This window comes from Giraffa tippelskirchi, chromosome 7 (genome assembly GCF_054371585.1).
Source record: "Giraffa tippelskirchi isolate mGirTip1 chromosome 7, T2T-mGirTip1v1.2.pri, whole genome shotgun sequence".
Lineage (NCBI taxonomy): Eukaryota > Metazoa > Chordata > Mammalia > Artiodactyla > Giraffidae > Giraffa > Giraffa tippelskirchi.
In genome coordinates this window covers 80046871-80071513 of record NC_137281.1, presented here as the reverse complement: position 1 = coordinate 80071513, position 24643 = coordinate 80046871, and the positions used below count along the sequence as shown (strand labels likewise).

Below are 24643 nucleotides of genomic sequence, written 5' to 3'. Positions count from 1 at the left end.
TCCATGTTTTTGACTGCTCCTAGGTGCCACTGAGGCACAGTGAAGGTTGGAGCTCTACAAGTGAAGGCCATGGAGTCCTTGGCCCTGGAAAGGACCTTACTCATTACCCTGTCCTACTGCTGCCTTTTATGGAGGACCAGAAATAGATTCCAAGTGGGACAGCAACCTGTCTGAGGTCAAATCATGTATGAACAGATCATCAAATATTAAACCAGGAAGTGATTTTTTTTTTTGGCCATGCCAGGGATTGAACCTGGCCCTCGGCAGTCAAAGCACAGAGTCCTAACCACTGGACCACCAGGGAATTCCCAACAGGAAGTGATCTTGGAGTCCAACTGATTTAACCCTCCTTGTTTTGCATCTAGGAAAACTGAGGCTGAGGGAGGACAGGACAGCTAGAAGGAGCACTAAGGTCTAGGATGGCTCTCCAACACAGCAAGCTGTCTCTCGGCTACTTTATCTCCCTCCAAATGTCAGACCTAGCAAAGGACAAGCCCTCACTTTTCAACTGCAAATGGAAAAACTCTTTCTCCCCTCAATCTCAAAATGTGGATTCAGGATCTTCTCAGACACTGGGATTATAGTATTAAATATGCAGCTTGGCAAGACACCAGGAGTCCATGAAAGGGATACTGATACCTGTTACTATATAGATGTTGGACCTAAACCAATAAAACATAAACAAATTAAGGAAAAAATATTTTCCAGTAATTATAACATGTCAAAGTTTCTTTTGATGATATTGTTCATATGTAAAGCATTTTTACAATCAATAAGAAACAGACAACTTAAAAGTGGGCAATGAATATCAGGAAAAGTATAAAATACCCATAAATATTAGAGGATATGTCCAAATTCACTTACTGTTGAAAAAAAGCAAATTTTAAACACTGGGATACAACTCTCAACAATCAGATAAATAAAGATCGGAAAGAGGTCCTCCCCATATTGTGGGGAAATAAGCAATTACACACACATTATATTTGTGAACAAGTAAATGTACAAAAATTTCACTTTGTATATTCTTCACTCAGTAAATTCCACTTCTAGAAAGGTACCTTGCAGATAAATTCATACACCTGCACAAAGATTAGGTACAAAGGGTCATATCAGCACTGTTTGCAATAATGGAAAACTGGAAAGGGCCCAAATGTCCATTAATGTGGTCATGCAAACAATGACAAAGTCTCACATGCTCCTGCTTGGAAGGGTCTACGTATTGCAGAACAGTACATAGATTATGGTTTTACTTGTACAAAAAAATTCTACAAATGTTCATGTGCATAGTTGACATATGCACAGAAATGTCCGGAATGATACTCTCAGCTGCTAGTATTAGACAGTAAGAGGGAAGAGGACAGATTTCACTTAAAAAAAAAAAGATCTCCTATAATTCTGTGATGTTCACCTAAAAGCACCTACTACTTTGGTTATAAGTACTTTTCAATGCAATTGGATTGTGCTTCCTATGAATTCAGGGGTTGCTAAAGGCAGTGCAGTTCTGGGGCTGGTGGGGACAACACATTGGAACTTCGCACAAGGACACAAGGAATCTCATTTTAATAGTCCACTGGCCACCAGTACAACAAAATACATGCTCTGTTGCTAATGAAATTCATTGTTTAAATTAGATAATAAAACACTAATTATATTCCTAGACATGTCTGTTTTTTGGGGGGTTTGCCACACCCACATACGGCACCCACATATGGCGATACATGGCATCTTAGTTCCCTGGCCAGGGGATCAAACCCAGTCCCCTTGCAGTGGAAGGGCTGAGTCTTATCCATTGAATCACCAAGGAAGTCTGCCTAGATATGTCTTTGTATCAGGCTATAACTAAAAGTAACTATTAGCTCACTCCCAGAAGAAATTCAGGGGAGAAGACAAAGGGAAAGTAGCAGCAGATGTAGTGCTTAATGGCTTATGATAGCATGGAGCTACATAAAAGCTCCATGGTGTCTACCCCCTGTCTTCCCAGGGTCCAGGGGCTGTGAAGGGCTCAAGGGGTAGAGGAGGGTCCCAGCCAGAGACAGATTCAGAGCTTCGAGCAGGGCAGCAGGGAGTCTTGACTTTTATCCACAAACTGAGAAAGGAGTGCCTGTAGCTCCTCCTTTTGCTGAGCAGGGGAAGCGTCCTGCAGCAGGAAGGGCTGGGGACAGGAACGGGAACACGTGCTCCTGTGGGTGGCAGCAGAAAGTTGCCCATGGGCCCCATCTGCAGAGCCCTAGATCTGATTTCACCATAGGATGAGTACCCTCTTGTCGCTACCCCAGGGGAGAGCAGCCCCTTGAGGTCCCTCTGCCCTCTATCAAATCCTGCCTTCAAGACACAGCAGGTTGTTTTCTGCCAATGCACAGGGCATCAGAGCCAGACAGAGCCTGGAGACCCCCTCGGCCAATCCCTTCATTCTATAGAGAGGAAAACAGGTCCATAGAGGAGAGGGGGTTTGCCCAGGGTCACCCAGAAAGTGGGTGGCCGAGCTGAAACTGGGCCTTTGAGTGAGAAAATGTTACATACAGCCTCTACCCACACTTTTCTGGATCATGCCTGGCTGCCCCCTCCCCATGGCCCCATCTGTCATTCAACAAATACTTACTGAATACTTGCTATTTGCCAGATAATGTTCGAGACCCTGAGGAGACAGCAGTGGACAAAACAAACCAAACTCCTACTCAGGTGGAGCTGACATTCTCGCTTAATCCCAATACCTACCTGTTTCATTTGAGGAGCAGACACATGCCGTCCTGCTGCAACCCAGAAGGCCTGGTTAGGAAAAACCGTTCTGCCCATGTCCATGCTGTACAGGCCAGCGGGCCTTGTCCCTGGAGGAAAGGAAGCATCAGTTGAGAATGGCCCCAAAGTTTCCCCAGTGCCAGCCCTGCAGGGGTAATAGCCCCCAACCCATGAGAATCCTCTCCTTTGATTCTCAGAACCACCTTACCAAGCAGATACTCATATCCCCATTCTACAAGTGAGGAAACTGAGGCCAAAGAAGGTGAAGATGCCGGGCAAGTAAGCATCTGGACTGGACTTTCTCCTTCCTCCAGATCAGGGTCTGGATACCCCATGGGCAGGGGCAGGCTGGGCGAAGCAACAGGAACAGGGTGCATCTTATGCAAGCTTTCACTTTAGGGGAGGAGAGTGGGGGGTTCCATCGGCTTTTTCTCAAGGTGCTCAGAGAAATTCACATTGCCTGCCCTGTCTAGAGGATGCCAGAGGGACCAGCCCTGGTTCAGGAGTTAGCACCCTGTCCTGGGACTCTGGTGCCCAGAGCAGAGTTTCTAACTATGAGGGGGTACCAGCCTTTTTTGTGATACTTAATAGAAACCTTGAACCCTCTAAGAATATATATATCAGTGAGTTCAGTCGCGTCCGACTCTTTGCGATGCCATGAACCACAGCACGCCAGGCCTCCCTGTCCATCACCAACTCCCAGAGTCCACCCAAACCTATGTCCATTGAGTCGGTGATGTCATCCAACCATCTCATCCTCTGTCGTCCCCTTCTCCACCTGCCCTCAATCTTTCCCAGCATCAGGGTCTATATATATATATATATCCCCTACACATGAACCCTCAAGTTGCAAACTTTCAAAGATGCAAACATGTATGCCATCCCCCGTATGTCAGCTGTTGTACTGTACTACTGTATTTTTCAAGGTACTGTACTGTCATATTAAAACTTTTATTTTTTATGTTTGTTTTTTAAGTACATATTATTTGTGTAAAAAGTATTATAAACCTATTACAATACTATACGATAATATATATCTGATTGTGCTAGTTGGATACCTAGGCTAATTTTGCTGGACTTACAAATTGGACTTATGAACCCGCTCTCAGAATAGAAGTTGTTCTATGCAGGGGACTTACTGTATTCTATTTATCCCCTCATATCATTTTGCACACAAATTCCTTAAGCCCATCCTTCACCACGCCTGGCAGTGGTAGACCCTCCCAGGGAGCCTCCCTTAATGGGGTGGGGAATCACACTTTGGAGCTGAATTCAGTGGCCCCCCAAGCATTCTCCCACTCCTTAGGAGAATCACTACTTGAGGGGCCTGCAGACCAGCCCAGGCGGTGCATGAGTGCCCCCTGGGGGCAATTCATCCAAGCGTCCCAGGAAATACTGAGCCATCACTTCCCCTGGCATTTAATTAAGATTTAGTGGAGAAGAGTTGTTGTTTAAAAACCTGTTTTTAAATTCAAATTGTCAAAGATGGGAATTACAATGCTCTAAAATGGCTGTTACTCTGCTCTAAATTTTAGGAGAAAATCTTTCAAGCTATTTCAGTTTCCTGACAATAGGACCTTATTTGCCCTGATTTCAGGGGGGTGACCATGTAATAATGTTGACCCCATTCTGCCAGGTTTTCTCAGCTATAAAATGGTCATCCTTGAGTTCAATCCCTGGGCTGGGAGGATTCCACATGCCAGAGAGCAACTAGGCCCGTGCATCTAGAGCCTGTGTTCCTCAACAAGAGAAGCCACCGTAATGAGAAGCCCTCACACCAAAAAGAGGAGCCCCCACTCACCACAACTAGAGAAAGTCTGCACACAGTCAAAACACAGATGTTCAGAACACTACTTCCTGCCCCACAGGACTGTTGTTCGGGTTAAATACACCAGAAGCACTCAGAACAGAGCCCGGAGGAGTCAGCACCCAACAGATGAAATCGTTCCTTACTACTACTACTGTCATTGCTATTATTATTGAAAGTCTTAGGTGTTAAAGTCTGAGAACCTCTGTGGCGCCTAGCGACCGCACTAAACAAAATGTTTAGTTGTTTAGCGACCCCACTAAACAAAATAACTCGGATTCAAGCCCCACACCCATTAGGAACCCAGGCTCTACACATACCCTCAAGTTCCCCAGCCACTCCCCAGCTCCCTGACTCTGGGACACCACGACCCACAGAGTGCCTCCAGCAGTTCAGAGGTGAGCCACAGCTGATCACTACCCCCTCCGTGTTTGTGGGGTCCCACCAAGTCTGAGGGGCCAAGTGCTGCTAGTTCAGGAAGCTGAGGGGTGCTGGGTAAGAGGAGCTGGGAGGAGGAGACACTGCACATGAAGAGCACTTAGTAATATGAGGGACCCTGAGAAGGGGCAAGACACCCTGTTGAGGAGCCAGGAGACCAGGCATCTAACGCCTGCTGGGTGATCATCACTTGTCGTGTTCCCTTGGACAATCTGCACTCCGTCTGTGGGCCTCAGTTTGCTTCAGGCAGTGAGGCGGGTTGGACTCATGGGTTGAGTCAGAAAGGATAGGTCCTGTTGATCATAAGCCCCTAGGACCACCTTCCATGGAAGCCAGGCATGGCAGGCTCCAAGCATGGGGGCAGGAGGTACCGAAAACAAACTTTACTCTTTTACTCGGGGTGGGGAGGACTGGAGCTGGCCTCACCCAGCAGTCTTATCCCCCCAAATCAACTTCCAAGTCCTGTCTGCCTGGCACCCTGTCCCAAGCATAGAGCACAGAAATGAAGGGCCCTTTCACCCTGTCCACCTTACACCAAACCTCCTGCCAGTAATACCAGGCTGAGGGAAGGGAAGGGAGAGAGAGGGAATGAGTGAGAGCAGAGGGGAAAAGGGTGACAGCTCATCTCGGTTTACCCAGGACTGTCCCCGTTTTAAAACCGAGAGTCCTTCATCCCAGTGACCGCCCCCTCCAGTCTGGGCAAACCAGGACTACCCTTCCCTTTCAGGGCAGCCAGCCGGCCCTTCTTCCCTGTCCTGATCAGGACTTCCAGAGCAGAGCTGGGCCACCAACCCCCAGAGCCTGGGGGACGCAGTTAACTAGTGACATCAGAGCAGTGTGTGACCTGTTCCATAAGAAAGAGAATAAAGGCCACACCGACCCTCAAGGAGCCTCAGAACATGCTACCTTACCTTGTCAGTGGAGCAGCGCTGGTGGGCAGCTCCCAGGAGTCCAGAGGATAACCTCCCTCGCTGCCCACCCAGGCCCCAGCCCCAGGGCCAGAGAGAAGAAAAACAATGGAAACAAATGATGAGATCCAAGATGTCCTAGGAAGCTGCTAAGCATCTGGGCACTAAGGGGAACCCCTCAAGCAGGGGGATTTCTAGGGGAGCATGTCAGACAGAGCTGTGAGCACCTCACAGAAATTTCCAGGCCCCAGCAAACTCTCAGAATCAGCAGAATGTTTCTCTAGCCCCAACAGAGGCACCAAAGTCAGGAGATTGCTGCTTGATGGACGTGAGACTCTCCCTTGGGGAGAAAGGGAAGAACTCAAACCACCTGAGAACCAGTTTTTACCACTCCCCTCCCCTACATCCACTCCCCATGGAGGGCTTCCAATGGAGAGTAAGTAGAATCAGAGAAAAACACATTTCTATCTCTGATGTTCACTGAATTGCTAGCCTGAGACTTACTCCAGCCACATTGCTCAACTCACACCCTGAAATCCTCCCCTCCAGTCCCCAAACTCCACCAAACAAAGCCCCGAAGGAAGGATAGAAAAACTGAGTAGATACAGTTGCATCACTGTCCAGGGGTTGGAATACCCACTAGGGCACTGATCAGCCAAGAGCCTGTGTCAGGCTCAGCAAGCTTCTGAGTTACAAATGTGCTAATTCCCATAGACTGACCCTCATCCAAACCCATTTCCTCCTTCCACCAGGCCCTCGTACCTGAGCAGGCTGCACCCTGAGCAGCTGGTCACCCAGGTGCCCTCTTGCTCTATGGTCTTTCTGTATCCCCACAGGGCTCCAGAAACAGTGACCTCTGATAGAACACAATCCCAGCTTTCAGGGGGCCCCACTCAGCCCTGATTAAATCCTGCTGAAAGCTCTGGCTGGCCCTGGCCAGGCCCCGCACCCCACACACACCTGTCAGGAATGAATGACCCTTTATACCAGACCCGTCCTGGAGATCCCAGCCATCGACCCTGCACCCCAGACAGATCCCAGTGCCACCCTCAGTCTCAGAGTCCCCCTTCACACACTCACACACATTTTGAGTGACTCTGAGTGGAAGGGGCTGGTGTTTGAAGCCGCAGAGAGGTAGGCGGGGCTGCCCACCCAGTCATAAGACATGGACAAGCGGGGATGCACTCAGGTGAGGTCAGGCCTTCAGGTGGAGGGAATCTAGCATCTGCCAGCACTACTTGAGGGATATCGTCCAGAGCCAACCAGAGTCTGGGTATTCAAGGAGAAACAAGCTTCTTCTTCACTTTTTTTTTTTAACTTTTAATTTTATATTGGAATATAGCCAATTAACATCATTGTGATAGTTTCAGGTGGACAGCAAGGGGACTCGGCCATACATATACATGTATCCACTCTCCCCCAAACTCCTCTCCCATCCAGGCTGCCACATAACACTGAGCAGAGTTCCCTGTGCTATACAGTAGGGCTTTGTTGGTTATCCGTTTTAAATATAGCAGTGTGTACATGTTGATCCCAGAAACAGGCTTTTTCAGTGGGGCACTCACCTTTACTCTGGAGCCAGGACAGGGAGGGGACAGAGAAAAAAGTGGAAAGAGATGCTGACAGGAGCAGAAAAGAGCTCACACACTCTTCTAGAACCATTCCCTGCTGCCCATCACAGGAAGTTGCTGCCCTCAGCCGGGACTCCACAGGGAGGCAGAACTTGGTTCAAAGCTGAGTTCTGCCAAGAGCCCACAGCCCTGTTCTCCTGGGTCATGAATGGCCCACAGAAACTCCCTCCCCTAGTGAAGCCACTTGGTTCTCTTCTGGGGACCCACGTCATAGCTTCTCCTCTTTGACCTTCTCACACACAGTGCTGACCATCCCCCACTTGCTGGATGAGTTTTTGTTGTTCCTCCCAGGGTGCAGGACTCAGATGCACATGGAGCTTCCAACAAGTGTGACTCCCCTTGGCAAAGGTGACACTTCCCTCTTCTCTGAGAAATCAACGCAAAAAAGAAGAAGCTCCATAAGTTTAACCTCCAATAGGGCCTTCTATTACCCTTACCTTGTAGTTACGTATGCAGTTTTGGGTTAAGAATCAGGAGTCAGGGTTAAGTTAGGCCTGAGCTGTCCAACATAGGGGCCACCTGCCATGTGCGGCTATTGAGAACGTAAAATATGGCCAGTCCGAACTAAGAGGTGCTGTTAGTGTAAAATGCATATGAGATCCCAAAGATATGGTAGAGGAAAGAGAATATAAAATCTCATTAATGGGTTAAAGAAAACACATTTTTAAACTTAATTCTACCTGCTTCATTTGACTTTTATAATTTGGCTATAAAGCAGTTAAAATGATACTTGTGGCTTAAACTATATATTTTTATTGGACAGGAGTTGGCTCAAGTATTCCCTCTCCTATTAGGCTGTGAATGCTCTGAGGGCATCGAGGGCAGTTTGAGTGGGAATAAGGTCTGAGACAGATCACAGAAGGTCTTGAACTCCAGGCAGAGGGGCAGCACTGAGTCTGGGAAGCAGTTGTAAGATCAGGTCCATACACTTGTCACCCAGGACAACGTGCTCCCAGACCAACCCTGGCCCTAAGAGGGAGAGGAGGAGGTGGTATCTGAAAGGAGAGTATTGTTCAGGTGGGACAAGGGGAACAGGACCTCCGGGTGGAGGGGGCTGGCTGAGCAGACTCAGGAGCAGCAGAGTCAGGCCCTGTCTGGGAGGGGACCAGGAGAAGGTCAAGAGAGGAGAGGTAGAAAAAAGGGTTAAGAAAAGGAGACCAGCCAAAAAACAGAGAACAGTGGGAAAAGTAACTGTTCAAAAGAAGTTTCTTTAGAGGCAGGAGTCTTGCTCATTTGAGCTCCGCTTCCCCACTCTGAGGTGGGCATTTGGAGAAAACCTCCTGACCTTCTTCCTCCCAGAAGAAGGAAGGCCCCCGGTGACACTGCCGGCCGCCCCCACAGCAGCCCACACTTGATCACAGAGTCAGGATTTGAACTCAGGACCATCTGGCTCCAATGCCAGGGCTTGTTCTGCTGCACCATGACCATCACTGCCACCTTAGAAGTTCTTCCTAATAACTTAGGCCGCCTCCAAGCCGGGTCCTTCTTCTTACTCACCTGGAAGGCCTGCCTCCTTCTCTATGAGAGCTCAGTCCTACCTCACCTTCCCCACGCACGAAGGTGAATTCTGCTTTGCCTAAAATCCTGCCTATTCATTGCTGGTTCTACCTTGTTTCCAAGCTCCAGCTTGGAAGCATCAGTTTCTAAGTTAACAGCTCTCTCCTTGTTTCCTGGGGCTACCCTTTCCCAGTCTGCCTTGTAGCCAGGTGGGACCACAGCACTGAAATCTGGCTTCACAGGTGTAAGCACTTGTGATGGGCATGGCTTTCATCTGCCCTTAACAGGGAAAGGTACATCTTCTACCCTTCCCACTGCTGAGGCATGATGAACAGTCAACTTCAGCTTCAAGATGGTGGCTGGCCCTTGAGAACGGCAGAACCACAAACTAAAAGGAGCTTCAGGTGGCCTCTGCAAAAAGCAGGGCACCTGGCAAGGACACTAGAAAGAGAAGCCCTAACAGCACTGCCTACTCTGCCCTAATACCTGAGAGCCAGCCAGCCAGCCAGTGAGTAGAAATATGGCAGGAAGTGAGACCCAGTGTCTTTGAATTTAAAAGTTTCTTGGGAGTTGACTTGGAGCTCAGCTACTGAAATGTCATTCTCCTGGGTTCCTACAACTACACACACACAATCCACCCCCCTACCACCCAATCCCACCCCCACCACACACAGACACACATGTGCTCACTCCTGGCAGCTCTCTGCTAGGAAAAAATGCAGTATTTTCCCTTCCATCCATAATCATGCACTTTTCAGACAGGCTGCATTCCTCCTCCCTGAAGTCAGCAGCTTCTTGCTCTGGCCAGTCACAGAGAACCTACACATACTCGATGATCCATTCTACTGGGTCAGTTCTCTACTATCTGCTGCTGCTGCTGCTAAGTCCCTTCAGTCGTGTCTGACTCTGTGCGACCCCATAGATGGCAGCCCACCAGGCTCCAACTGGAGTGGGTTGCCATTTCCTTCTCCAATGCATGAAACTGAAAAGTGAAAGTGAAGTCACTCAGTCGTGTCCGACTCTTCGAGACCCCACGAACTGCAGCCTACCAGGCTCCTTCGTCCATGGGATTTTCCAGGCAAGAGTACTGGAGTAGGTTGCCATTGCCTTCTCCTACTATCTAGGCTGAAGGAAAAGCAACAGAGAAATGGTCCTCCAAAAGATGATCAGCACACACACAAAGTATGCATGTATTAATACATATTTCCCCTTTATCTATAACCACAAATACGCACTATGGACTTAGCATTTAGCTGGGTCTTACAGGACCCACAAACAGGAAGACGCAGCAGCCCCTGCTCTCATGACAGGAGGCCAGTATTGGTGACACCATGTCATTCAGAGCTCAGATCTGTGTATCACTCACCCATGTTTCCCCATCCAAGGTCCCCACCTGCCAAGGGCACCTGTCCAATCCCTCGGCAAGTTCTCCCGTGTCTTAGGTTCCCAAAGCTATTTCATATGATCTCACAGGAAAGAAAAGCTAATAAACATCAGTTTTATACCCTCTCTTTTCTTTCCTACTTAGCTATATAATAAGTTTTGAAAACAGGTAGTACAAATCTTTCAACTTTGTCCTTTTTCAAAATTGTTTTTGCTTTTCTAGTTCTTTTTTTCTGTATAAATTTTAGAATCAACTTGTTCATTTCTATGGAAAACGTCCTGCGGGATTGTAGTTTTCAGCCTATATGTCTTGCAACTAGTATTTCATGGTTTTTGGTGCTGTTGTCGAGAGTGCTTTTTAAAAATGTACTTCAATTTCCAAATGTTATTGCTGCTGCCGCGGCTAAGTCACTTCAGTCGTGTCCAACTCTGTGCGACCCCATAGACGGCAGCCCACCAGGCTCCGTCGTCCCTGGGATTCTCCAGGCAAGAATACTGGAGTGGGTTGCCATTTCCTTCTCCATGTTATTGCTAGTATACAGTATTAGGATAATTTTTTTTGGTACAGTGATCCTATATCCTGTGATCTTACATATTGGTACTAGTAGCTTTTCTGTAGATTTGGTGGGAATTTTCTATAAAGACAATCTTATCATATGTGAATATTGCTATTTTTCCCTTTCTAATCCACAGGCCAGTAGTCATTTATGGATGTGAGAGTTGAACTATTAAGAAAGCTGAGCGCCGAAGAATTGATGCTTTTGAACTGTGGTGTTGGAGAAGACTCTTGAGAGTCCCTTGGACTGCAAGGAGATCCAACCAGTCCATCCTAAAGGAAATCAGTCCTGAATATTCATTGGAAGCCCTGATGTTGAAGCTGAAACGCCAATACTTTGGCCACCTGATGCGAAGAATTGACTCATTATAGAAGACCCTGATGCTGGGCAAGATTGAAGGCAGGAGGAGAAGGGGACGACCAAGGATAAGGTGGCTGGATGGTCTCACCAACTCTATGAACATGAGTTTGAGCAAGCTCTGGGAGTTGGTGATGGACAGGGAAGCTTGGCGTGCTGCAGTCCATGGAGTCGCAGAGTCGGACATGACTGAGTGACTAAACTGAATCCATGGGCCTTTGTTTATCTTATCTTGCCTTGTGTTGTCTGAAACCACCATTATAATATTGAAGAGAACAATAAGAATGGACATTGTTGCTTTAGGTCTTCCCTTTGTGCTTCATCTCAGAATGTCTTTCCTCCAGCAATTTACTGTTGACATTGGTTTTTCATTGCTTGCTAGCTTGGTGATGAGGGGTGGAGGTGCTCACGTTTCTTGTTCTCAGTGATCCTGTCCCTCCCAGTGAAGTAAGAAATCTGTAATGATCTGGACCCACTCCTTTATCTGTCTTTTCTCCATGGATACAGGAGTCTTTCTATTTTCTTCCCCCCATCTGTACTAGACCTTCCTCTGTGCCCTGAACCCTGTCTTTTTTTCCCTGAGCAGCTTATGTTTGGTAGCAGAGAAAGAGGTGAAGCATCTGGGGCAGGGCTTTGCTCCTTTACTAAAGAGGTTACTAGACGTCTACCGGAGGACTTCCCTAGCAGTCCAGGGGTTAGGACTATGTCTTCTAAATCGGGGGTGCAGGGAGCTAAGATCCTATATGCCCCTTAGCCAAAAAAATCGAAACATAAAACAGAAGCAGTGTGGTAACAAATTCAGTAAAGACATTAAAAAAAATGGTCCACACAAAAACTAAAAGTTTTCTGCCTTTTTAAGAGGGTACCCTTCTTCCATGGCCTCCGTTGGCCAGAATTAAGAAGCCCTCTGAACAAGTGACAACCTAAGGAATTTCGTGGTGCCCAAGTGACCCCTCCCCTCTGAGAGTCAAACTTTGTCCTGGGCTATGTCCCTCAGTCCAACTCCTGTCCAGGAGCCTTCTCTAACTCTTATGCAAGCAGGCCCCAGGGCCCCCTCCACAGCTCTGCATCCCACTGGGTCTGCTCTCTGAGCAGCACCAGCTCACTCTAAGGCCTGCACAACAAAGAACGTAAACTTCCCTATTTTATCCATGTGGAAATAGGCTCAGGGGAACTTAGTGATGGCCCCACAGTCACGTAGTCAGGCAGTGCCAAAGCCAGGATTCAAGCTGGCCCTCTCCCCACATTGCTCATCAGCCACCATTATTCAATCAGACATCTGTGAGGTGGAAGGAAGGCAGGATTTTTTTAGGACTGAGGAAATGAAGAAGGTCTTTGAGTTTGGGTGACAGCATGCAGTGGAATAGGACTGGGATTGAAGATTTAAAAGAGAGGGATTCAAGGGGAGTGAGGTAGATATGGAATAGGAGCTGTTTAAATTGGATCAGCAGGGGGGATAGGGAAGATCTTGGAGCTTCCCTGGTGGCTCAGACTGTAAAGAATCTGCCTGCAAAGGAGACCTGGATTTGATCCCTGGGTCTGGAAGATCCCCTGGAGAAGGGAATGGCAACCCACTCCAGTATTATTGCCTGGAGAGTTTAATGGACAGAGGAGCCTGGTGGGCTGCAGTTCATGGGGTCACAGAGACACAACTGAGTGACTTTCACTCAGAAGGGAAGAGCTTAGGGCCTTGGAACTACAACTCCAAAGCAGAAGCCTCTATCCTGACCTCCAGTTTTCTCCAGTGCTGGGAGGGGGGCCAAGGTTGGAAATTGCAGGGCTCCATTCAGTGGTCCTAACTAAAGCAACAGACTTTACTTTCTTGGGCTCCAAAATCACTGCAGATGGTGACTACAGCCATAAAATTAAAAGACACTTGCTCCTTGGAAGAAAAGCAATGACAAATCTAGACACCATATTAAAAAGCAGAGATATTACTTTGCCGACAAAGGTCCGTATAGTCAAAGCTATGGTTTTCCAGTAGTCATGTATGGATATGAAAGTTGGACCATAAAGAAGGCTGAAAGCTGAAGAATTGATGCTTTCAATCTGTGGTGTTGGAGAAGACCCTTGAGAGTCCCTTGGACTGCAAGGAGATCAAACCAATCAATCCTAAAGGAAATCAGTCCTGAATATTCATTGGAAGGACTGATGCTGAAACTGAAACTCCAATACTTTGGGCACCCTGATGCAAAGAACTGACTCATTGGAAAAGACCCTGATGCTGGGAAAGTTTGAATGCAGGAGGAGAAGGGGACAACAGAGGATGAGATGGTTGGATGGCATCACTGACTCAATGGACATGAGTTTGAGCAAGCTCTGGGAGATGGTGTAGGACAGGGAAGCCTGGCTTGCTGCAGTCCATGGGTTCACAGAGAATCCCACAGGACTGAGTAATTGAACAATAGCAAATTCAGTGGTCTCCCCAGGCAACTTTCCCTAGCAGCCCTCCCAGCCAGGGAACAGGAATGGAGATAAGATATGGACAGCCAGTGGGGTGGGGCAGAGGGGTAAAGTGCTGCCAGAGAGAAGCAGGTCAGACTGTGGTTGCCCAGAGGGACAATGCCCTGCTGCAGGCAGTCTGGGAAGACTGCCTGGAGAAAGTGGACCCAGTAGAAGTCAGTCAATACGTATTTTTCTTAATTGTTTTAAATGTCCCAGTAAACATCTGTGGAAGAATTCTGTGAATCCCTAGCTAGAGTTGATGGTAGAGACACTGCTTCTGCTGTCACTTTGCATGCCTGAGTTCAGGGGAAGCAACTGTGTCCTCCTGGTGGCAGGGAGATGTCTTCTCCTGGGCCTGGGGGAAGGCACAGGAGGCTATCTGTGTCAGGTGGTAGGAGGAAGAGAGAAAGTGAGGGCATGGAGACCAGGGGAGAGAAATGGCCTCGGCATGAAGGCCATAAATGTCATTGTAAAGCCAGGGACTCTGACGCCTGCCTGAGCACAGGTGGGGATGTCAGAGGTGCTGCTGGGGCCCCTCATGCACATGCCATCTTTGGCTGTCATTAGGTGCTCAACAAATACCTGTTAAGTATGTGAAAATATGTAATCCTCTAGTACCTTTATATCTACTGAGAAAACTAGGATCAAAACGCATTCAGACTCAGCCCTTGTGGGAAGCAGAATTCTAAGAATGACCCCCAATGACTCTGATCTTGTAGGATTCCTCTTTCCTTTGAGTGTTGGTATTATCTGTGAATATGATGAAATATCATTCCCATGATTATGTTACATTATATGACAAAAGGGAGATCACTAGGTAGGCCTAATTTTACCATTCAAGCCCTTTCAAAGCAGAGTTTTCTTCAGCTGGTGGCAGAAGGGGAAATGAGGCAGATTTGAAGAAGCAGCATAATTCAATGGACTGTCACTGGCTTTAAAGATGGAAGGTCCCATATAAGAACTACTGAGTGGTCCTAGGTGCTGAGATCCTAGGTCCTCCTAGGAGCCGAGAGCTACCCCAGATGACAGACAGCAAGGCAATGGGATCTTAGTCCTATAATCACAAGGAACTGAAAACTGCCAACAACCTGAATAAGCCTGGAAGTGGATTCTTCCCTGGGACAGCCAGATAAGGGCCCAGTCACACCTTCATTTCATGCCAAAGAATTGATGCTTTTGAACTGTGGTGTTGGAGGAGACTCTTGAGAGTCCCTTGGACTGCAAGGAGATCCAACTAGTCAATCTTAAAGGAAATCAGTCCTGAATATTCATTGAAAGGATTGTTGCTGATGCTGAAACTCCAATACTTTGGCCACCTGATGTGAAGAACTGACTCATTGGAAAAGACCCTGATGCTGAGAAAGACTAAAGGCGGGAGGAGACGGGGATGACAGAGGATGAGATGGTTGGATGGCATCACCGACACAATGGACGTGAGTTTGAGCAAGCTCTGGGAGTTGGTGATGGACAGGGAAGCCTGGCATGCTGCAGTACATGGGGTCGCAAACAGTCAGATACGACTGAGTGAGTGAACTGAACTGAGCACCTTCATTTGGCCTTACAGGAACCTACACAGAGAATTCAACCATCCCCACCTGGATTCTTGACCTACAGAACTGTGAGCTAATCAATACATGTGGATTCAGCTGCTAAGTCTGTGATCATTTACTACACAGCCACGGAAAACTAATTCAGCCCTTGTCCACAACACACAGAGCCCACAAGGACCAGCCTCCAAGTGCCATATCACCCATGGAGCATATGAGGTTTACTCTCCATGCATGCCACAACCACCCAGTCCATTGTGGGTCCGTTCCACCCACAGGTGCCTCAAAGCACCCTCAACACTCACTGTGGAAAGTGTTCTGAGAAGTCTGTTGGAGATGGAGGGCATTTCCTGCTGCCAGGCCTTCTCCCAGCTAGGTCAAAGGTGGCTACCTTCAACCAAACACTCATGCTCCCCCTCTTCAGGACACCCCTGGGAAGTGGCTGCCTCACCCCAAACTTCATTTCCCAGCTCTCCTTGCATCAGTATGGCCCTATGATTGGTTCTTGCAGTGGAATGTGAGCAGAAGTGGTGTGCCACTTCCTGGCCAAAGCTGTTAAGAAGAGGGTGTGTCCCTCTCTTTCCCCATCCATCCACTGAATACAGGGAACAATAAGGCACTTAGAAGCTCCTGGAGACACAAGCTAGAAGGAGCCTTGGTCACCATGGAGAAGAACCACCAGCCAACCAGAACACCTGCATTTTACCATTATGAGAAAGTCATTGTTATTGGGTCAGTTCACTTAGGGCTTCCCTCATAGCTCAGCTGGTAAAGAATCCGCTGCATTGCAGGAGACCCCGGTTGGATTCCTGGTTGGGAAAATCCACAGAAGAAGGGATAGGCTACCCACTCCAGTATTCTTGGGCTTCCCTTGTGGCTCAGCTGGTAAAGAATTCACCTGCATGCCGGAGACCTGGGTTCGATCCCTGAGTTGGGAAGATCCCCTGGAGAAGGGAAAAGCTACCCACTCCAGTATTCCGGCCTGGAGAATTCCATGGACTGTATAGTCCATGGGGTCGCAAAGAGTCAGACACGACCGAGTGATTTTTCTTTCACTTAATTCACTTAAATGGGGGGTGGGGTGTTGGGGGGTGTTCTGTGTTACATTAGTTAGTGTTGTTACCTCGATATACCAGCCCTTGTTCTCCTGGCCCCTCCCCTCAGGCCAACCACAGAGAGACATTGGGGGGACCTCGGGTCTGATGGATCCGCTGGAAAAGATAACCTTCCCTCCTCCCCTGACTGGGGAAGACCAAGGAGGTCCCCGTAGCTGTCCACATCTGCCCAGTGGCATTCTCCACATGCTCAGTTCTGGGCTGGGGCTGAGCTTTGGACTGTCTCTGACCCTCCCTTTTCTCGTACCCCCACACCCGTCATCTCCCATGTGCATCTGGGCAGATCTCAGAGTATCTCACTCGGAAGTCAGCAACAGCCTCACACCTCTCCCTCTCTACAGCCTTCAGTGGCTCCCTATTGCCTTCCAAATAAAGCCCATGTTCCCGCTCAGTCCAGGCTTCCCTTCCGTCAGAGCCCCCGGGGGCCTCAGTGGTGCCCTATGCCTCATCATTTCCCCACAGACCTCCCCACACAGGTGAAAGATGTAAATAAAACACCTATCACAAAGGCACATTATTATCATTGATGATGATCATGATCAGCTGAAACAATCTTCTCTTCCTCCTCTTCTAAGTCCTGGCTGTCCTTCTAGACAACCCATTTCCCACCTCCTCTGGGGGCCTGTGACGGTTAACTTTATGTTTCAACGTGATACGGCTAAAGGATGCCCAAATTGCTCAGGAAGTATTATTTCAGGGTTTTTCGAGAAGAGGTTAGCTTTGGAATTGGAGACTGAGTGGAGAACATGCCTCACCAATTCAGTGAGCATCATCTAACCCATTAAGGGGCAAAATAGGAAAATAAACAAATAAAAAAAGATGCGGAGGAAGGTAAATTTTCTGTCTATTTAAGCTGGGACATGCATCTCCTCCTGCCCTTGGACATAGGTGCTCCTGGTTCTCAGGCTTCGGGGTTTGGACTGGAACGTCACTACTGGATTTCCTGGGCCTCTGACTTGCAGGTGGCAGATTGTGGGACCTCTCAGCCTCCACAGTTGTATCAGCCTATCCCTTGTAATAAATCTTTCTATATATCTATCTGTATATTCTATTGGTTCTACTTCTCTGGAGAACCCTGACTAACATAGACCCTCCCAGATGCTCCCAGCAGGCATGAGCCCCCCACCCCTTTCCTCTGCTCACCTTCTAGGACTTGGGTCACACAATTCATCAACACGGCTCATTACCAGGTGTCACAACTTGGGTTCTTGGAGAAGACTCTCAGATGGAGTTTGAGGTGTTTATTAAGGAGGGCCCTGGGATCAACATCTGTGGCAGGGAGAGGAAGAAGCAAGAGTGGGTAGAAGGAGAAGTTGAGCTGTGGTGCAGGTCCAACACCATGGGCGCTCTGGAGCACATGTGCCCTTGAGAGGGGTCCTGAGTAGAGCTGAGGTGCCCAGGCCTTTATACCCCTGCTTCAGTAAGTCAGGTGATCCGGGAAGGAGTATAACCTTAGTGAAGCATCTATTGGCAGCTGGAGCCATCCCAGAAGACCTGACAGCATTCCCAACAGCTGGGGCAACAAGTCCTTCAGAAGGAGGATCTGAGTGCTGCATTGCTCTGTCCCCCACAATTTGACACATGGCTCTCACCTCCCCCACCTGCTCCAGGCACAGTCCTTGGAGAGAAGGAAACCTAGAGACTGAGTCAACCCTGTATCCTTGGCTTCCCTTCTCCCACCCTCAACAACCTCCAAGTACCACCTTCAGCACAGACCCAGGGCTAGCTGAATCCAGAGGGTGTCTATAAACTGGATGCAGGTATTTTAGCTGGAAGCCGGGGGTCTGGGTTCCCTGCATGACCTCCTGATGCTGGCCCTCAGGGAGCAGATACTGCTTCCAGGACAGGTTTTATAGAGTTGTGGGTATGAGTGTTGGTTGCCACACTGAAGGGATGTGGGGCACTATTAGTGGGGCCAGGGGATGGTCCTGAAACAGCAAATTGTCCCAGATCCCCAACCTGTAGAAAACCTGTCTCTAAATCTCCAAGTTGGAACCTGACTCTGTTTTACATATAAACACACAGTGTTTTGTTGTACGGCTTTAAAAGCACACACTGAGTTTTCTAGGAATACACAACTACTACATAAATCAAGGGAACATGCATACTTTGTCTAGTTTGGAATTTTATCAAGAAATATTCCTCTTTCAGAAAACTGTGTCAGGTATTTGACTCATCAGAACAACACCCCTGTATCCGCCCGTATTTTACCTGTCATGTTCTTAATGCTTCTATTTATAGCTAAAGCCAGGGTAATTAAACATGCCAAGGTCTTCCTAGTGTGGTGATGTTTAAACACTACAGACTGAAATACATTTTATTTTATTCTCAGTTCAGTTCAGTTTAGTTCAGTCGCCCAGTCGTGTCCGACTCTTTGCGACCCCATGAATCGCAGCACGCCAGGCCTCTCTGTCCATCACCAACTCCCAGAGTCCACCTAAATCCATGTCCATCGAGTCAGTGATGCCATCCAACCATCTCATCCTCTGTCGTCCCCTTCTCCTTCTGCCCCCAATCCTACCCAGCATTAGGGTCTTTTCCAATGAGTCAACTCTTCACATCAGGTGGCCAAAGTATTGGAGTTTCAGCTTCAACATCAGTCCTTCCAATGAACACCCAGGATTGATCTCCTTTAGGATGGATTGATTGGCTCTCCTTGCAGTCCAAGGGACTCTCAAGAGTCTTCTCCAACACCACAGTTCAAAAGCATCAATTCTTCGGCGCTCAGCTTTCTTTAGAGTCCAACTCTCACATCCATACATGACCACTGGAAAAACCATAGCCTTGACTAGACGGACTTTTGTTGGCAAAGTAATGTCTCTGCTTTTAAATATGCTATCTAGGTTGGCCATAACCTTCCTTCCAAGGAGTAAGCGTCTTTTAATTTCATGGCTGCAATCACCATCAGCAGTGATTTTGGAGCCCCAAAAAATAAAGTCTGACACTGTTTCCACTGTTTCCCCATCTATTTCCCATGAAGTGAAGGGACCAGATGCCATGATCTTAGTTTTCTGAACGTTGATCTTTAAGCCAGCTTTTTCATTCTCCTCTTTCACTTTCATCAAGAGGCTCTTTAGTTCTTCTTCACTTTCTGCCATAAGGGTGGTGTCATCTGCATATCTGAGATTATTGATATTTCTCCCAGCAATCTTGATTCCAGCTTGTGTTTCTTCCAGCCCAGCGTTTCTCATGATGTGCTCTGCATATAAGTTAAATAAGCAGGGTGACAATATACAGCCTTGATGTACTCCTTTTCCTATTTGGAACCAGCCTGTTGTTCCATGTACAGTTCTAACTGTTGCTTCCTGACCTACATTTTATTCTCAATAGCTTTTAATTTCTCCCTTATTTTACAATTAGAGCTGTATATATATATATATATATATATATATATATATATATATATATATACATATTTTATTATGTGTCTGAATTGGTTGTAATATCTGTGAATTTCTTTTCAGAATGATAAAAGGGGCATCCACAGTATTTTATATAAGGAGGGTGATGGGTCTGACAAGTTAAGAACCTCAAACCTGGGTGGGTGCCCTCCTCTTGGGCCTGACCTATCTCCCAAACTCACCCCATCACCTACCACCACCACCAGCATGGAGAGGTGGGCATCGGGCTCCATGGGGGTAGGTCGCCCTCTGCAGGCTGTCAGCTGGGCGGAAAGAAGCCCTGGATTTGATGATTCAGTCTGGGACAGAGGATTCTTACCTTGCCATGTCTGCTTCCAAAACACCCTCCAGATTCACCACATTTGATCCTGAGCCCTCTTACCATACTAGGGACCTGGGCAGAGGCACAGGAGGGGGTGGGAGAGGGGGGAGGTGGAGCTGGCCCCATCCCCCTTCATGGGAACTTAATGGACTTTGGAGCCCAGAGGTAGGCCTCTCCCAGCCTGGCCTCCTTGATGGGGGACAACTTCCAGGTTTCATTCTCACTCCTCAAGGCCATTTCAAGGCCATTATCTCTTGCAAGTCCTCCCTGGATACTTTGGCCAGTGATGCTGGGCCCAGGCTAGGCAAGCATCTCCCCAGGCAGAGGCAGAAAGGTCAGCCCCCCACAGCCCCCCACTTAACTGAGCTTACAGCATCAGTGTGTGTCTAGGGGGGGCGTGAGTATATCTGAACAACCAGGAAGGTGCCCCACTAGAGTGGGGCTACCAGTAAAATACAGAGTGCCCAGTTCATTTCTATTTCAGATAAACAGCAAATAATATTTTTAGAATAAATATGTCCTATGTAATCCTTGGAACTTACTTACACTAAAAAAGTATAAGTTGCTTGTATGAAATTGTGTGAAATTGAAATATACCTGGGTGTTCTGCGTTTTTATTTGCTATCCTGGTAACCCTCCTTAGAACACAAGTCCATGTGTCTATGTGTGACACAACATCGTTAGCGCAACTGAGTGAATATAGGGACACTGAGTGTGTGTCCAGGGGCCGTGCTCAAACTCCAAAGTCACCAGGAGAAGGCACACTTGGAAAATGATACTACAGTGAAGGCCAGGCCTTAGGCGTGTGCCTGTCTGTGAAAGGGGATGGTTCAGGAATAGCCCACGTGGATCCAACCTCGAATTCTGGGCCCTAGTGGGGCTCCAGGGTCCTCTAGGGTTGAGATTCCCAGAACTACCCCTCCGCACACACACACCCACACCCACCCCCAGTTGCTGGCTCCTTCAGCTGAGGATGAACCTAGCTCCTGTTTCTCACACATCCTTCACGACTGAAGGGCAGTGCCAGTTTTGTCATCAGAGCAAGTTAAGGCCTGGATCTGGGCCTAGAGGAGCGGGAAACAGGCAGGGGACTTCCTCAAAGATGAGCGGTGGGCTCAGACACCCAGTGATTATACTGGCTGGGGCCTGGCTTACCTTCTGAAGTTGGTAGTCCAGCCTCCTGGACAAAGGTCATGCTCTGCCCTCCCAGGGGTCTCCTGCCTCCCTGTGGAGGGGATGATGCTAGTATGAATGACTCTGTTCTGATGAAGAATCTGAGGTCACAAGCCAGGGCCAGGATGGGAATCCAGCATACCTGAGTCCAAGCTGATGGAAGGACCAGGCTTCAGCCTGATGCCCACCCGTTCCAGCCTGGGTCTCCTCATCCGTCTTCCCCCTGCCCCTCAGGCTGACCAGGTATGATGTCAAGCAACCTGCTGTGCTGTCTCTTCTCAGCCCTTGAGTTCCATATCCCTGACCACCCCCTCTTGTCCCCCTCCCCTCGACGCTGGGTAATGTTCTGCATACTGGCCGTCCCTGCTCTGACCTGACAGTACCATGTCAGGATCACTGTCCACGGCTTCTACTTCAGCTGAGGGCTTTAAGGGTCCAGACTCAGCACCCTTCACTGCTGGGTCTCTTGGCACAGTGTTCTGAGAGTGTTTGAGGAATGAATGGAGGGAACCGGAACCAGTCTCATCAAATGGCCACCAGAACTGACTTCAACTGTCCTTAGGTTCCTGAATATCATGAAGCACAGTAGCTGTGCACACCACCTTCCAAGAACGTAGGACTATCAGCTGTAGAATGCAAATACCTTCTGATTAGAAACAAGCTGAAATGATCACATATCAGTAAGCACTTACACGGGCACACAGAACAAGGCATTGTGCTGCGCAAACAACTGTGTAGACAACCTCGAACTCCCATTTATCCAATGATTTCACTGTTGGTCATTCAAAAGTCCTCAGCGTTCAATAGAATGGATATTTGAATATCTTAGGATCACATAGAATTCAGAGGCCTTAGGGTTTAGTGAAAAATTCTATTTATATAGGAAGTACCCTACATACAAACTTTCAAGGTGTGAACTTTCAAAGAGGTGAACTACCTAGACATCACTGGATCATTTTTTTCTAGACGGTGGATAGAGTAGAATCCAGCAAGAAATAAGAACCTGTGCCTTCAACATCAGGCATGAGTGAGACAGCAGCTCGCCCTCTGTCTCCTGTTGCTGATGATCTTTCAGCTCTACCATCTCCCACCTCCTCTCCCTTCTACAGTCAGTAACTCTTCTTGCCTGTCCATTTGATGCCAGCCCCTATATGCCAGCTCTTGTACTGTACTACTGTACATTTCAACTTACTATCAGTTCAGTTCAGTCGTTCAGTCGTGTCCGACTCTTTGCCTCCCTGTCCAACACCAACTCCCAGAGTCCACCCAAACCCATGTCCATTGAGTCGGTGATGCCATCCAACCATCTCATCCTCTGTCGTCCCCTTCTCCTCCTGCCGTCAACCTTTCCCAGCATCATGGTCTTTTCAAATGAGTCAGCTCTTCACATCAGGTGGCCAAAGTATTGGAGCTTCAGCTTCAACATCAGTCCTTCTAATGAACACCCAGGACTGATCTCCTTTAGGATGGACTGGTTGGATCTCCTTGCAGTCCAAGGGACTCTCAAGAGTCTTCTCCAACACCACAGTTCAAAAGCATCAGTTCTTTGGCGCTCAGCTTTCTTTAGAGTCCAACTCTCACATCCATACATGACCACTGGAAGAACCATAGCCTTGACTAGACGGACCTTTGTTGACAAAGTAATGTCTCTGCTTTTCAATATGCTGTCCAGGTTGGTCATAACTTTCCTTCCAAGGAGTAAGTGTCTTTTAATTTCATGGCTGCAGTCACCATCAGCAGTGATTTTGGAGCCCAGAAAAATAAAGTCAGCCACTGTTTCCACTGTTTCCCCATCTATTTACCATGAAGTGATGGGACCGGATGCCATGATCTTAGTTTTCTGAATGTTGAGCTTTAAGCCAACTTTTTCACTCTCTTCTTTCACTTTCATCAAGAGGCTCTTTAGTTCTTCTTCACTTTCTGCCATGAGGGTGGTGTCATCTGCATATCTGAGGTTATTGATATTTTTCCCAGTGATCTTGATTCCAGCTTTGTGTTCCTCCAGCGCAGCGTTTCTCATGATGTACTCTGCATGTAAGTTAAATAAGCAGGGTGACAATATACAGCCTTGACGTACTCCTTTACATATCTGGAACCAATCTGTTGTTCCATGTCCAGTTCTAACTGTTGCTTCCTGACCTGCATACAGGTTTCTCAAGAGACAGGTCAGGTGGTCTGGTATTCCCATCTCTTTCAGAATTTTCCACAGTTTACTGTGATCCACATAGTCAAATTACTATACTGTCAGATTAAAAATATTTTTTTTACTTTTTGTGTTTGTTTTTTATGTATTATTTATGTGAAAAGGGGGCTTCCCAGGTGGTGCTAATGGTAGAGAAACCACCTGCCAATGCAGGAGATGCAAGAGACATAGCTTCGATTCCTGGGTAGGGAAAATCCCCCAGAGAAGAAAATGGCAACCCACTCCAGTATTCTTGCCTGAAAAATCCCATGGACAGAGGAGCCTGGCGGGCTTCAGTCCATGAAATCTCAAAGAGTTGGACTCACCTGAGCGCATACATTATAAACCTATAACAGTGCAGTACTATACAGCTGATTGTGTTAGTTGGGTACCTAGGCTAACTGTGTTGGACTTAAGAACAAATCAGACTTATGAATGTGCTCTTGGAATGGAACTTGTTCGTATGCAAGAGACTTATTGTATAATGTTATTAGTTTCCTACTGCTGCTGTAACAAATTATCACAAACTTAGTGGCTTAAAATTATACTGATTTATTATCTTGCAGTCCTGGGTAACAGAATTCCCCAGTGGGTCTCACAGGGCTAAAATCAAGGTGTTGCAGAGCTGCGTTTCTGCTGAAGGCTCTAGGGGAGACTCTGCTTCCATACCTCCTCCAGCTTCTAGACACCACTCTCATTTCTTGGCTCATGGCTTCCTGCCACCCAGCAATCACATCACTCTAACCTCTGCTTCTGTTATCCCCCACTCTATCTCTGACTTTCCTGCCTCCCTCTTTCTCTTATAAGGATCTATGATTACACTGGACCTGCCTGGATAATGCAAACGAATCTGCCATCTCAAAATCCTTGACTCAATCATGTCTGTAAAGTCTCTTTTGTCACATAAGTTACATATTCACAGATTCTGGAGATTAGGATATGGACATCTTGGCAGGGGGTGGTATTATTGTGCCCACCACACCCAGTTTAAGAATCAAAATGCAATCAGGGTATCAGCCTGAGAGGGGTGCTGCACCAGAAGAACTAGGAGGTATGTGAGAAATTTGGCACCAAAGATTGGGCGCCTTGACCACAACACTGATATTCTTGTAGTAAGAAGTAACCTGGGGACTTCCCTAGTGGT

General features: G+C 47.7%; 1 long non-coding RNA gene across 1 annotated transcript in view; it reads right to left on the bottom strand.

The window, feature by feature from the left end:
* Positions 1 to 24643, bottom strand: part of LOC145514301 (uncharacterized) — a 103043-nt gene that overhangs the window by 66499 nt on the left and 11901 nt on the right. Inside the window, exon 2 of the long non-coding RNA XR_014060027.1 lies at positions 2716 to 2825. This is a non-coding gene — a long non-coding RNA (uncharacterized LOC145514301). The remainder of the gene's footprint in view (positions 1 to 2715; positions 2826 to 24643) is intronic.